Genomic DNA, 15,477 nt, shown 5'->3' on the forward strand with positions numbered 1-15,477 from the left:
ATAATGATATAAAAAATATATATATATATCACTACTGCAGGACAGGTATATATTATATAATGACGGACCTGCTGGACACTGTCAGCACTGCAGACTCCTAAACTACTAGTATGAAGAAGATAGAAATATAATGAATGACGGACCTGCTGGACACTGTCAGCAGAATGCGTTTATAGAATAAAAAAAAAAACACCACACGAGTGTTTAACTTTTTCAGGCAGACAATATACTGGTGGTCACTGCTGGTCAGTCACACTGGCACTCTGGCAGCAAAAGTGTGCACTGTTAAATATGTACTCCTGCTATAACTGCTCCCCAGTCTCCCCCACAATTAAGCTGTGTGAGCAGTGAGCACTACTCAGCACAGTCAGATATACATAGATGATATTATCATGCAGCACACTGAGGCTGAGCACAGATATGGTAGGTGACTGTGTATCGTTTTTTTTCAGGCAGAGAACGGATTATATTAAATAATAAATAAAACTGGTGGTCACTAGTATAACTATCAGCAAAACTCTGCACTCTCTGAGTACTCCTAATGCTCCAGTAAATCAAGTGTCTCACTCTCTATCTAAACGGAGAGGACGCCAGCCACGTCCTCTCCCTATCAATCTCAATGCACGTGTGAAAATGGCGGCGACGCGCGGCTCCTTATATAGAATCCGAGTCTCGCGATAGAATACGAGCCTCGCGAGAATCCGACAGCGGGATGATGACGTTCGGGCGCGCTCGGGTTAGCCGAGCAAGGCGGGAAGATCCGAGTCTGCCTCGGACCCGTGTAAAAAGCGTGAAGTTCGGGGGGGTTCGGTTTCCGAGAAACCGAACCCGCTCATCACTAATGGTTACAGGTAATTTTAGTGTGCTGGGGGGATATCCAGGGGGTGGGAAAGCAGCCCCCCTCTCTGTCTGTTTGCACTACCCAATGCTGGCAGCCCCGCCACATCATAATGTCATGCACTTAGGGGGTGGTGCCAGTCAGGGCTAGCCTCAGAAATTGTGGTGTCCGGTACTGCCATAATAGGCAGGGCCTCCTCACCTCTCACCTTTGCGCTCCCCCTGCATCCCCCACAACTTACCGTTCTGGGCATTAGTTGCCGGTCCTGGGACAAGGCTGCAGGAGATCAGGTGGTGCCCCTAGGCACAACCATAGAGTGCTGGGACCACAGTAGCAGCACAAGGAAGGAGTTCGGAGAAGGCAGCCATAGAGGAACAGTGCCAGCGCAATCTCAAATTTGGAGCCAGCCGCTACACATTCTGAGCTCACAGACAGGCAGTCAATCTGGAGCTGCTGCTGCTCCGATTGGTTTGCAGCCATCCCGACATTCAAAATGCCACAGGCGATGTCCCTCTATGGTAGCCTGAGGTGCGCTCCAATAGACACTGCTACCATGTGGGCCCCCTTGCGGTCCAGGCCCGGGACTTGAATCCCAGCAGTCCCCCCCCCAGATGGCGTCCCTGGGCCAGTACAGGGAACTCTGGAGACTTGTTACAGCACTGAATGCAACTCTGGATGCCCGGTACTAATGGAATGCTAACAGGATGCAAATGTCACTATACACACATTTAGAGTTGTGTGCATCTACAGTACACCACCCCACTATTCCATCCACAAGAGTAACTGTCATCATTATCATTGGCACTTATACTAATCCCATGCTAGGTGCGGGAGATACCACTGAATTTGGCGTCCACATTATCTTTGAAACATACAAGTTGTAGAACATAGGAGTGGCCGGGTATGGGTCATTAGGTCGAACAAACTTAGTTTGACAGTCATTAGATCGACCACTATTGGTCGACATGCAGTAGGTCAACATGGTCACTAGGTTGACATGATCAATAGGTCGACATGTACTAGGATGACATGGAAAAAGGTCGACATGAGTTTTTTTACTGTTTTTGGTGTTGTTCTCTTTGTAAAGTGACGGGGAACCCCAGTTAGTGCACCGTGTCCCCACACATGGCTCGCTTCGCTCGCCATGCTTCGGGCAAGGTGCCTCACTCTGCTACCGCTGCGCTCGGAACAGGTTACCATTCCCAATTGTAGTCCACGTGGATCATAAAGTATGAAAAAGTTCAAAAAATGAAAAAAGATGTGCAATCACATGTAAACCTGAAAAGAGCTGGAACTACAACCAGAACAGCGGGATCAATTGCAGATGGTCAGGAGTAGGTGCAAACACCAAATGATGATGATGATGATCGTCTTCTGCTCCAGCAAAGACTGTGATTGTTACTTGAGAATGCTCCATGGAACTGATTAGGGTCTCCTCAGCTACCTGGACACAGAATTATGTCTCTGTGACCTTTTCTTTTTATACATACATGTGCAAGATTGAGACTTGAAAGTAAGGGAGGTAGCTCGAAACATGGGCACATGCCAGGAATATGGTTCTGTGATGTGTTCCTGGCATAAAGTGAGCACATTTGCATCAGTTGCAAAGAGTAATGCAGCTTGGTCTCATTTGGGTGTAACGATGCAGACTTTACATCCAATGCTTTTAGGTGCCCATTGTTTTTGTCCAACTGACCTGCTGATACAGGAAAACAATAGGGCAATGCTAAATACTAAAAAAAATGATTATTTTTTTTACTTTTGAAATTTGTTGAATGTGAGTAGCAAAGTTAGATCAAGTTTGAGACAAAAGATGCACTTGTTGTTGCAGTAGCTATTCACCGAGAAATATTTAGTCCATTGGTCTAGCCATTTGTTATATTGTAATAACAAGAAAGGACAGATGTATTTTGCAATATTACAAGCACTTCTTAAAAATAAAACATTTATGATCGGGAACACCAAATGACGATGGGGGTAATTCCAAGTTGATCGCAGCAGGAATTCTGTTAGCAACTGGGCAAAACCATGTGCACTGCAGGGGGGGCAGATATAACATGTGCAGAGAGAGTTAGATTTGGGTGTGGTGTGTTCAATCTGCAATCTAATTTGCAGTGTAAAAATAAAGCAGCCAGTATTTACACTGCACAGAAATAAAATAACCCACCCAAATCTAACTCTCTCTGCAAATGTTATATCTACCCCCCTGCAGTGCACATGGTTTTGCCCAAGTGCTAAAAAATTTCCTGCTGCGATCAACTTGGAATTACCCCCGATAAGCGGTATTGCAAGTGCTGAGAAGAAAAATGTTGGTTTTGCTATATAACAAGTCACATACAAGCATTAATTACTAATCACTCCCAATTTGTACAGAGCCAGATTATCAACAGGTCAACTGAAGCATTGCCCAGGGTCCTCCACACACTGAGGGCCCCCCACATATAGCTACAGTCGCACCTTGTGAGCACTGTGACATATGCATACTGGAGTTCATGTCTGTCATAATGTTAATTGGGGGGCTACAATGGGATCGGTATGAAATACCTCCAATCAAAATCCAGACGGTCAAAATCCCAACAGCAATTGACAGACGGTCAAAATCCCGACATGGACAAAATACTGACATTTAAAATACCGACATGGGCAAAATCCCGACATAAAAATGCCGACAGGTCAAAATACCGACATGCATTTTTCATTGGTTTTTAGTGTGTGTATGTCGACATAGGTCGACATGGACACCATATAAGTGTACCGCGTCACCCTATGCTTCGGGCACGGTGCCTCACTGCGCTCGGCACACTATTATATTCCCCTTCCAGGTCCACTGGGATGGTAAAGTATGAACAAGTCGGTTTCAATGAAAAAATAATGATAAACTTATGTCGGCATTTTGACCTGTCAGCATTTTACATGTCTGTATTTTGACCTTGTTGGTATTTTTAATGTCGGTATTTTGTCCATGTCGGGATTTTGACCTTGTCGAGATTTCGACAGTCGGGATTTTGATTGGAGGTAAATTGACTGCATCCCGCTACAATGTGTTTAATATAATTGTGGTGATAGTATCATTTACATTTTACATTTACAGCAAATCATATTGACAATTATATTGGTAGGGGCCCCCACAAGTTAGTTGCCCTGGGGCCCCCACAGACCTTAATCTGGTTCTCCATTTGTATGAATGGAAACCACTCGTGTACTGTGTAAAGGTGCCTATACACTAGGTGACCTGTAAATGATGATTTATCGTTAACGATTTCCCTTGAACTTCCACGGCAGTCCTGGGCAAACGATATAGTACAATACACATAAGATAGAGCTTAAGATCTTGGAGTGGCTACATCCAGGAGAATGCTGTCATTGATGATAGCTTCAGATCTTCCCTGCAACACGGAAGATCAGAAGCTCCAACCAACGACCAGCGGGGCAGCGCATCGTGATCGATATCGTTCACAGACACTGAACGATCTGCACTATTATGAACGATTTGAAGCTCCGATGCATCGCAAGTGGCCAAATCGCTCATAATATCGTCTAGTGTACCTTTAGTTTGTCTAAGAATAGCAGACTGGACGGTTACAAAGGTATGTATGACCCTTTCTTACTATTCCATGGAGCTAACTTGTTATCAGTGATGTCCTCATGATGTGCCCAGTAGAGCTTGTGTGCTCCATTTATATAGAAATGTCAGATCTAGAATTAATCAGTAAATCCAGCCCATTTAATAAATTTATGATTACTAGTTTTTAGTCATCTACTAGCATTATAATACAGTATCTTACTTCTATAGGACTTATTTGTGCAAATGTTAGTACTTTAAATCCATTTTTATTATTTAAAAGTATTTACTAAATACAGTCAAAAGTAATTGTTATGTTTTATGATTATTGTAAACATTTCATTTAGCAATTATTTGCCAGTGTTCAAAGATTTAGGACCTGTAGATAGCTGTATATGTATGGACCTGTAGATAGCTGTATATGTATGGACTTGTAGATAGCTGTATATGTATGGACTGAAATCATGGTCGATGCTGAGAGGAAACAGTAGCTGGAGCCATTGAATCCAGAGCTCTTTCTAGGGTTTCATTAGCCTGTATTTCTGTCAAATCAGTGCGGGAGAATGTAGGAATTGGGGAAAGAAGATTCTGAAAAGTAGAAAGTTGTCCACAATTCATGGACTGGAGATCTCTGCAAAGCATGAGGAGGGTAATGGAGTAGTGCGGAGCAATTGGGTCCACTTTCCTTGATCAGAAATAAATGTGACCATCCAATTTTATTCAGAATCAGAATTCAGGATCAGTCTATGGTGGTAATTCAGACTTGATCGTAGATGTGCTAAATTTAGCACATCTACGGAATCCTGACACTGCTCAGAATGCCGACGCATCCCGACATGGATTGAAATGCCAGCGCCGGGATCCCAAATGCCGGAATCCTGACAAACCTCTGCATGGACCCCTGATTGGTAAGCCACGGAAGGAAGGGGGGGGGGATTAGGTTTAGGCTGTGGGGCAAGGTTTAGGGTTAGGCAGTGGGGAAGGGAGGGTTAGGCTGCATGGAGGGAGGGTTAGGGATAGGCACACCAGGGAAAGTTAGGGTTAGGCTGCAGGGTAGGGTGGGGAAGGGTTAGGCTGTGAAGAAGGGAGGGTTAGGCTGCGTGGAGGGGTTTAGGGTTAGGCACCCCAGGGAAAGTTAGGATTAGGCTGCAGGGTAGGGTGGGGAAAGGTTAGGCTGTGGGGAAGGGAGGGTTAGGCTTCATGGAGGGGGGGTTAGGGATAGGCAAACCGGGGAAAGTTAGGATTAGGCTGCAGGGGAGGGTGGGGAAAGGTTAGGCTGTGGGGAAGGGAGGGTTAGGCTGCATGGAGGGGGGTTAGGGATAGGCACACCGGGGAAAGTTAGGGTTAGGCTGCTGGGGAGGGTGGGGAAGGGTTAGGCTGTGAAGAAGGGAGGGTTAGGCTGCATGGAAGGGGGGGGGTAGGCACCCCGGGGAAAGTTAGGATTAGGCTGCAGGGGAGCGTGGGGAAGGGTTAGGCTGAAAAAGAGTTTTTACTCGAAACGCGTTGGCTAAGGAGGCCTTGGTGCAGGTGAACTTTATGTGCTCCTCTGAGAAGGTAAGACCCCACTTTAAACATATTTAAAATTCGACCCAGAGCAAGGAACCGGAACTTTGCTCTCCAAACAGAGGATCACCTTGTCAGATCTGCACACTTCCCCTGCTCAATGCTGGAATTTTTTATTAATTTTATAATAATTTTTTACTTGCTTGTATAATAAATTCTTTTGCTGGTTTTTATATCGTGTTACCGGTGTGGTTGATGCAAAGATACCATGATATGAGGATCCACATACGTTCCACTGTGAGTAATGGTACGCCATATTACATATAACAAAGAAACCGCTATATACATCTACCGTCCTCTCACTGAGTAAGTGAGGTACGCTGTAATTAGCAGCCATATTCATATTGTTCACAACAGAGAGAGAATTATACCTTGATGTGCTTCCATTATTGAGATAAAGAAACTGCTATATGCATTTAATTTTCCTCTCACTGAGTAAGTGAGGTACGCTGTGGTTGGACATCATATTCACAATTTTTTCCTATGAAAAATTGAATGTGCTACATAAAAGATACCTTGATGTGCTTCTATTTATTCCTCACTGTGTGAGGTATGCACATATTCCACCGCCGTCATCAAATAGATCTCCTAACCAAAAAATTACTCCAAAAATAATCCCCAGAATTTATTCACGTTTTATATAAACTGAAAAGTGTTATCTTAAATTTATACACAAAGAACATCAATCAAAAACAATTCCACACATGTGTTTTCCCTTTATTTTTTCCATGTGTCTCATATCCATGTGAACATACCCTAAGATCCAGAAGAAAGAACCACATCTGGGAAGAAAAAAACCCCAGTTATAGAGATAAGTAAGTATACCTCTGGGTTCCTCTTTCCACTATTTTTTCCATCCTCACAGACACAGTAGCGCCATCTTTTTCACAACTTCCATATTTTTCACTAGAATCATTTTTTGACTAAATTGGGATAAGTCAAATCGTGAAGTAAAGAGGCTGCCACCGTGTCAAATGAAGCGCCAGTAATATTCCAAAACAAACCATTTTAAAGTTAGGATTAGGCTGCAGGGGAGCGTGGGGAAGGGTTAGGCTGAGGAACGCAAGGGTTAGGGAGGTAAGGGGGGAGGGTGAACATACTTACCTGACCCCTGTCAGGATTCTCTGCACTGGGATACCGGTGTCTGTCATAGGACTGCTGGCATCCCATCCACCGGGTATGTATCCCAGAGAAAGGCTATGTATGCAGGAACACACAAGGAAAGAAGGCCCTAGTCATGGGAGCTTACAGTTTAGGGCTTAGAGAATGTGTGGCAAAGGAGAAGAGTTAGTAAACAAAGAGATATAGGGGTATGATAGCAGCTATTACTTTTACCCCATAGTCTCACAAATGTACAATTAGGGGGCAGTGAAATGGCTGCCAGGAAGTAAGGCTTTTTTAGTAGAACATAGGCCACATGTTGGCAAACTGGTCACCTGATAAAAGGGATACAGATGCTGATAGGTAGGGCCAATAAAAGCTAGCTTGTGTCATAATATTTACACCATTGATCAAGACTTCAACGGAGGTAAAAACAATTGCTGGCAAATTGTGGATACAGGGGCATCACATATTGCAGTCAGATGTGTCTCAGAGATAGTGGAAGCTGGCTGCAGTTGTGTACACAAACATGGAAATACTTCAGCTGTTTTGCAAGTATTTTACTTGAATAATACAGCATATGGCAAATTGCTTAATTTCAATCATTCTTCCCTTTTCCCTGTGAGTATCCTTAATTGAATTACTTCAGTGGAATGGCATAAGGGACAAAGTCCAGAATGTACTCACAGCTTATCTTCCAAAGGCCAGAAGATCAGATTCCAGCTGTGCTGCATAACACGCCTTGCTCTGACATGTTATTGGCAACGAGCTGCTAATGTTTCTGGATTGGTAGAAGAACGCAAGAATGTTACATATTATTTGTGTAGTAATCAGCTTTCAGATATAGATAGTCAGACTAGATAGATAGATAGATAGATAGATAGATAGATAGATAGATAGATAGATAAGTGATAAACTGGCCATACACTAGAATGATTTGAGGTAGGAATACGCGATTTTGACTCCTCAATTGATGCATCATGCGCACATCGTGTATTATTTGGGTACAATTACGATTCGATGCACAGTCCCGCGGGTCAAATGTCACATCCTCGATTATGCGTGCAGCCCATATTATCCGTCGTAATTGTATGCACATCGTACCATGTTTTATGCACATACAATGCATCCTTCGATAGATCGTTCGATCAGCGTCATTTCAGTGTATGCTTTGTGAGGCATACGATGGATCGAGAGACGATCTATCGTATAGGGGTGCACTGTGGGTTGTAAGATCATATGCACATGGGTCATAAAATCAACAAATCGTTACTCCTGTACTGCCATGGAGCTGACAGGGAGTTAAAGGGTAATCGTGACACGACTAGCATCTGATGCTGGTCGTTCTAATGTAGATAGATAGATAGATAGATAGATAGATAGAGAGAGAGAGAGAGATAGATGATAGATAGATAGATAGATAGATAGATAGATAGATAGATAAATAGATAATTGGATAAATAGATAGATAGATAGATAGATAGACGTTATGAGATGGATAAATGTATACTAATAACGATGAAAGCTATTGAGCCAAGCTTGTAGGATCGGTGTAGTAGCATGGATGCTTACCATTTATCTTATGGTACAATGGTGCTCAATGCTCCAGCCAATCAGCTCCTAACTGCCATGTGTTTGAAAAATTACAAGAGCTGATTGACTGGAGTGGCATTGCAGTGTCCGTGGTCACACAGCAGGAGCTGATTAGGCTCATTACTGACACGTAGGTGTTCTGAGATGGCTGAAGAGCATGGTGTACAAAGCAGCGCAAGTGCAGCTTCCGGGGATCCAGCAGATGGTTTGACTGGGGGAAGCTGAGGGGCCCGCATTGGAGCAGCCACCTCCACTGATAACCCATAAGTTACACCCATGTCCAGAAAATCCTTAGATTGGAAAGGCTGGGTGATTACACCATGAGGTTGACCCAAAGGACCTGCTCATGGTCTGCTTCCTGCTTTTTTCTCAAAAGGTAATCTGTTTGTCACCTTACTACAAATTGGTTTTCAGAGAAGAGGTTTGTGCTTCATTATTCCTCCAAGCTAACGGAAAAATGAGGATCAGCTTCATTACATTAATTGCTACTCTAAGTCAAACATTATTCCCTTCAGTATACTATTCTCCATCTCTAGTCTCTAAAGGAACCTGTTCCCAGGAGATCTGATGTTTTTGAGAGATTGGCTCTAACTTTTAAGATACTCTACATGGACAAGAATGAGATTGATCATTCTAGAATGATCGCAGAGTGAACACCTACTGCAGAATATTCGCTTGTCTCCTTCTACAATGTACCGGTAAATTCCAATTGGCACATGAGTGGCGGGATGTAATGGAGTCCGAGTTAGCCTGACATGCGGGATGTCGGACAAACTGCAAAGTTTGTTAAAGGGGCAGTCAGCCTTGTAAATTATTATCCCGTTAAAAAAAACATCCGAGTTCAGCCAGCATCCCAACCGTTGGTAGAACTTGGACTCCATTAAATCCTGCCCGTTATGTCTAATAGGCCCTACACACATGCCGATATTCTGAAAGATATGAACGATCTCGTTCATAAATGAACGAGAACTCGTTCATATCTTTCAGTGTGGAGACTCCAGCGATGAACGATGCGCGGCCCCGCGCTCGTTCATCGCTGATCTCCCGTCGGCTGTGCATGCAGGCCAATATGGACGATCTCGTCCATATTTGCCTGCACTTCAATGCAGCCGGGTGACGGGGGGAGTGAAGAAACTTCACTCCCCCCGTCACTGCCCCCCCGCCGCCGGGTTGCACGTCGGCCGTATCGGCCGTCGGGCACCTCGGCGGCGCATCGCCGAGTGTGTAGGGCCCCTTAGTTCCATGTTAATTGAGGATATCCTTTATCTCAAGAACTAGATCCAATTGAACAACTCCAAAATACCATAAATTCTCTAAAATATCTGTATATTGTTATTTGTACTGTATTATACTAGGATTTATACTGGTATCGCCAGCAAGTAAATAAATTTAAGATTCACTGAAATCTACTCCATATTTTCATGTTGGTGCTTGGAAAGGGCTTTCATGTCAGAAATGTTTTTAATTAAATAATTGCATAAGGGCTTTTCAATTTTATTTTTTTTGTAGCAGACCTATAGTATTTTGTTGTTAGTCTAAAAGTTTCTGCTACTAAACATCATTCTTTCATTTTTCCGTAACAAGATTGAAATTACGTACACAACTGACATCACAATTTGTATCCTTTTGTCACATTTGACCTTACTAGCGACTATTGTAAGGACAGGATATGCATTATTTTTGTAGCTTAGTAATCAGAGACTTGTTCTTCCTATAAAAGGCACTTATTCAGAGAGGTTAACAGCTCAATTGACGTCTATTCAAGAAGGCCTGCTTCCTTCCTGTCGTGTTGGGAAAGGAAAGATGTAATTATAGGCTCGCCCGTGAATTAAATTTTAGGAAGGGAAAGCCTAATTAAACATAAACGTGACAAAAAAATTAGTTCATTTAAAGGTTTAATAGGAAATGCATTTTTAGGACTTTTAAAAAAAAGTTGCAATTGTCATCATTATTTGGCACACATGCAAGCAATGGGAAAATTAGGTTTCAGTCTGTAGTTGGTAGATAAGCCAAATTGCAGGGAGTTGTCTCTAATGAGTATTTTATAATTCAGGAGGAAAAAATGAAACATTGAATGCTAATGATCTCGGAAACAATTAATAAATCATTGCATGTCTAAGCACATTTTATCCTTTTTATAACTTTCCACTGGATTATGGTAATTTTTTTTCTTTTTCCTCTTATCATGCTGTGCTTTTGGCAAAAAAATTACTTTCGCAAGATCTATAATCAAGTATCAACAATACTTTAAGCTTGAAACTGAAAATGACACTGACCACTTAAAACATCATACACTCCCAACATTCCCACACATTATAATTTAACGTTGTGTGATACAATTAAAAGTTTATATATGACATTTATAGCTTTCAAAAACATTATACAGTATGCTTCACAATTTTGGCTCCACTTTCCAGCATTACTTACAAAATGGAAATGGAAACCATAGAAGTAGAAAGAGTATTTTAGCAGCAGGTCTGTGCAGCTAATGGTACTTTTTATAAGTATTTTATATAAAAAAATATATACATTATGGATACCCTTAATCCATATTCTAAAACAAGGTCACTGAACCAAATGAGGGTTTTAATATATGAAAATATTACAAGAGAGGGAAAGATACCTTTCAGTTTTTGGAAAAGGAAATACAGAGTTTTGCACAATGAAAAGAAATCATTCCAATAGCCCCAAATATTTATAAAAACATCCAAAACTGGTCACACAGATTTCAGTATTGATGGGGATATACTGTATTCCAAACATAACGATATGTATATATATTCAGTATGCCGGGATCCTGACTGCCAGCATACTAACAGCTGAGTGAACGCTAATGAGCCCCTTGCGGGCACGGTGGCGCACCACGCTATTTATTCTCCCTCCAGGGGGGTCATGGACGGCATGCCGGTGGTCAGGATCCTGGCATACTGAAGACCACCCGATTAAAGGAGGGCCTGGAATTTTGAAGCAAATATAACAAAGTACAGTATATACTGTTTTTGAAACTAATAACTGTTACCTGTATAAGGTGTATAAGGTGAACTGCCATTATAGTGCACCCTCACCTCTACTGTTTATTAGTAAAAATAAAATAAAAAAAAGTAATTAACATTTTTTGAAAAGTGCCGTTGAAACTGGGGTGGCCAATTATGGGCCATTTTTTCAATCCTGGGTATAGGGAATGAAAAATCATCAATCCCAGGATTCCCGGGATACCTGGGATGGGTTTCTTTTCAATGTGTCGCACTCCTCCACCCTGCCCAACCCACATAACTGACCCTAATCTGGAAGGGCTGGACGGTGGGTCACTTACTGAGTGGAGGTGAGATGTGGGGCAGTGCAGGCGGTAAGGTCCAGTGGGCAGCTGGCTGTGCATCGTGACCTCTGACGGACAGTGGGAGATGAGCGGTGGAGCTGGGCAGCATCTGAGCCTTCTGAGGACGCTCTATGCTGCCTGGCGGAAAAAAAAAAAACGGTAGTGGCCAATCCCGAAATCCAATCTGGAATAAAATCCCAGCCAATTGTAGGGCGGGATCCCGGGAGACTGGCCACCATAATTGGAACTGTCTCTTAGACAATCTCACCAAAGTATGGGACTCATTTATCAATGAGCTTTAGCTACTTAAATCTCATGGAGTATAATAAATGGTGTTCCAGCCAATCAGCTCCCAACTGTCATTTTTCAAGGACATGACAGTTAGGAGCTGATTGGCTGATGCATCATTTATCATATGCAGTGAGTTTTAAATAGCTAAAGCTCATTGATAAATGGGCCCCTATAATTCTTCACTGAGTACTAAAGGACCCACTACATAGTTAAATAGTATGTGCTGAATGTGCATACAGCTTCCGAAGATTAAATGGGCATCAGAAACCAGCTGATGTACAGGAACAATTATTCGGAAGCTGAAGGATAACTGTGTACAAGACTCTGCCCTTCCTGTCTCTTCTGCTTGTTCCTTAGCTCATCACTTCTATATATTTCCAACAGCCCAAGTTCTCCGGACAGAAAGTTCTGCTGAGGACTTGAAATGTATTATCTTACCTACAAATATAATAAAATATTACAATTTGCTTAGAAATGAATAGTTCAGGAAAGTTTTAACAGTATAGTTTAACGCCAAACGTTTGTCAAAGGCAATATCTGGACAAAATAAACACACATGCCCTTTATGCCTGAAGTAATTAGTTATAGAAATGTGTGTGCACCAATAACTTCGGTTGAGGGACTGTTTTCAATTTTAAATAAATAAAATGTTTCCAAATCAAGCCATGAGTGTACTCTGCTGCCAGAATCCGCCTGGTAATGTGCCCAATCCCAAAAACACTGCTGAAATATGTGTATACTGTTGGCAATAGTATGGCAGAGTAATACTGCAGTATACACCAGCGTATTCCTCAAATCCACAGAACAGCCAGGTACAGATGGAGCCACCTTTATCTTGGCCTATAATAGGATTAATTGAGCCAGGGCAGCCAGACTTAATCCCCTGCTGTAATGACTTAAGCCCCTGCTGTAATGACTATGGGGGTCATACCGACCTGATCGCACGCTAGCTATTTTTTGCAGCGCGGCGATCAGGTCAAAACACGGCAAAACTGCGCAAGCATATGCACCGCAATGCGCAGGCGCGTCGTACAGGTACAAAGCGGATCGGGGCTTGCGCGATGGATTTAACGAAGAATCCATTTGCACAGCCGATCGCAAGAAGATTGACAGGAAGAAGGCGTTTATGGGTGTCAACTGACCGTTTTCAGGGAATGGTTGGGGAAACGCAGGCGTGTCCAAGCGCCTGACGTTAATACCGGGGCCGGACAGGGTGGAGTGATCGCAGCAGCTGAGTATGTTCAGAGCTACTCAGAAACTGCACAAAACTTTTTTTGTACGGCTCGGCTGCGCAAGCGTTTGCACACTTGCAAAGCGAAAATACACTCCCCCATAGGCAGCGACCATCTGATCGCAGCGCTGCAAAAAAATAGCTAGCGTGTGATCAGGTCGGAATGACTCACTTAATTCCCTGCTGTATTGTTCTCTCTTATAGTATTGCAGCTGAGAACAATAGATGAAAGACTTATGCTAATAAACCACGGTGTGCCTAGGCGCAACATAGAAGTCAAGATAATCGTGATCCATCTGTACTTAACCAGTGGTTTATTTAGCAGTAATGTGGATATACTCACAGTTATACAGTACGTATAATAGATTCTCAGCCTGGAGCTGAGCCCGAGCAGAGAATACAGACTTCCAGTCGGTGACTGTATGTTTGTACTGGTGCAGGATACAGTACACACGGTGAATAGCATGTGGAATGCAGGTGTTATGGGGTCTCAGTGAGCTAAGTGGAACACGTTGTGACCCACTGTAGCACTCTTACACAGTGACAAGGCATATTACACAGAAGATCAAATGCAGTTCATTTTGGTAAAGTATTCGATGTCTCCTCCAAGGAGCATCATGAAACTGTTAGGCGCGGCAGGTCTCACCGGTGCCAGCCGTTGCTAGGCAACAGGGACGGTGCGTCACGTCCGCCGCGCCTCCTCCTGCTCCCTGCACAGCGCCTGGCAACAGAAGGACGCTGTGCGCAGAGAGCCTCCGGGTCCTTGGCAACGGTGACGACGGAGGTGGACAGTTGCCATGTAATCTTTAAACCACCAGTCAGCTCTTGGTATTGCAGTAGGGCAGCTGCATGACATCACCAATTTAGGGTCTCTGCAGTTATTGGAGGAGATCCTTGTTATATTCTCCCTCAGTGCCTGACACAGACGCCGGTGATAGCTTCTTGTGAGCTGCTTCCTGCTCTGGAATATTCCTTGTCCGGAATTCTGTGATCCAGTCAACCTTGTTCCAGTGGTCTTGAGTCCTGGTGTCTGGAAGCCTGTGTCGGAGTCTTTCCAGCCTTCCAGTCATTTGAATCTTTGCCTGTGACCTTGGGGTTCCCGTTCACCTGCGTGTATCCTCCCGGGTGTTGTGAGTAGTGGCTTTGCCGCACCTTACGGTCTTGGCCATATTATTCTCTTTATTTTGACTCTGGTGATTTCTGCAGAGGTCTCCGCTCTAGCTGTCCTCGCCGGTATATGATGGTGTCATGTAGGCGTGTGGACAGCGTTGCCTTTTGTTGCCTTTTGTCTTGGTGGTCGTGCCGCACATACTTTTTGTTAGAGTTCTGTAGTAGCCCCTAGCTCAGCGTTCTGTTTAGTTAGAGGTTCCCCTTGTTCTCGCCCCATCTCAGTTTATGCCTTGTCTCCAACTAAGACCGGGAGCCATCGGGGTTGGGCAGACATAATCCACCCTTCAAACGCGGTTGCCATGGGCCCAAGCAAACATAGTCTCGCAGGTGTAGACTGACCACGCGGATGGGACAACGGACTCAGGGTTCCTAGGGGTTACAGCATCACGTTCCCTTGCTTAGGTCTTATCCACTCAGTCCCTTACGTTCGGAGCACAGTGAACGTAACATTATCACCAGCCCAAACTAAAACTGATATTAAAACTAGAGATGAGCGCCTGAAATTTTTCGGGTTTTGGTTTTGGGTTCGGTTCCGCGGCCGTGTTTTGGGTTCGAACGCGTTTTGGCAAAACCTCACCGAATTATTTTTGTCGGATTCGGGTGTGTTTTGGATTCGGGTGTTTTTTTCCAAAAACACTAAAAAACAGCTTAAATCATAGAATTTGGGGGTCATTTTGATCCCAAAGTATTATTAACCTCAAAAACCATAATTTACACTCATTTTCAGTCTATTCTGAATACCTCACACCTCACAATATTATTTTTAGTCCTAAAATTTGCACCGAGGTCGCTGTGTGAGTAAGATAAGCGAC

The sequence above is a fragment of the Pseudophryne corroboree genome, chromosome 2, assembly GCF_028390025.1.
Source record: "Pseudophryne corroboree isolate aPseCor3 chromosome 2, aPseCor3.hap2, whole genome shotgun sequence".
Classification (NCBI taxonomy): domain Eukaryota; kingdom Metazoa; phylum Chordata; class Amphibia; order Anura; family Myobatrachidae; genus Pseudophryne; species Pseudophryne corroboree.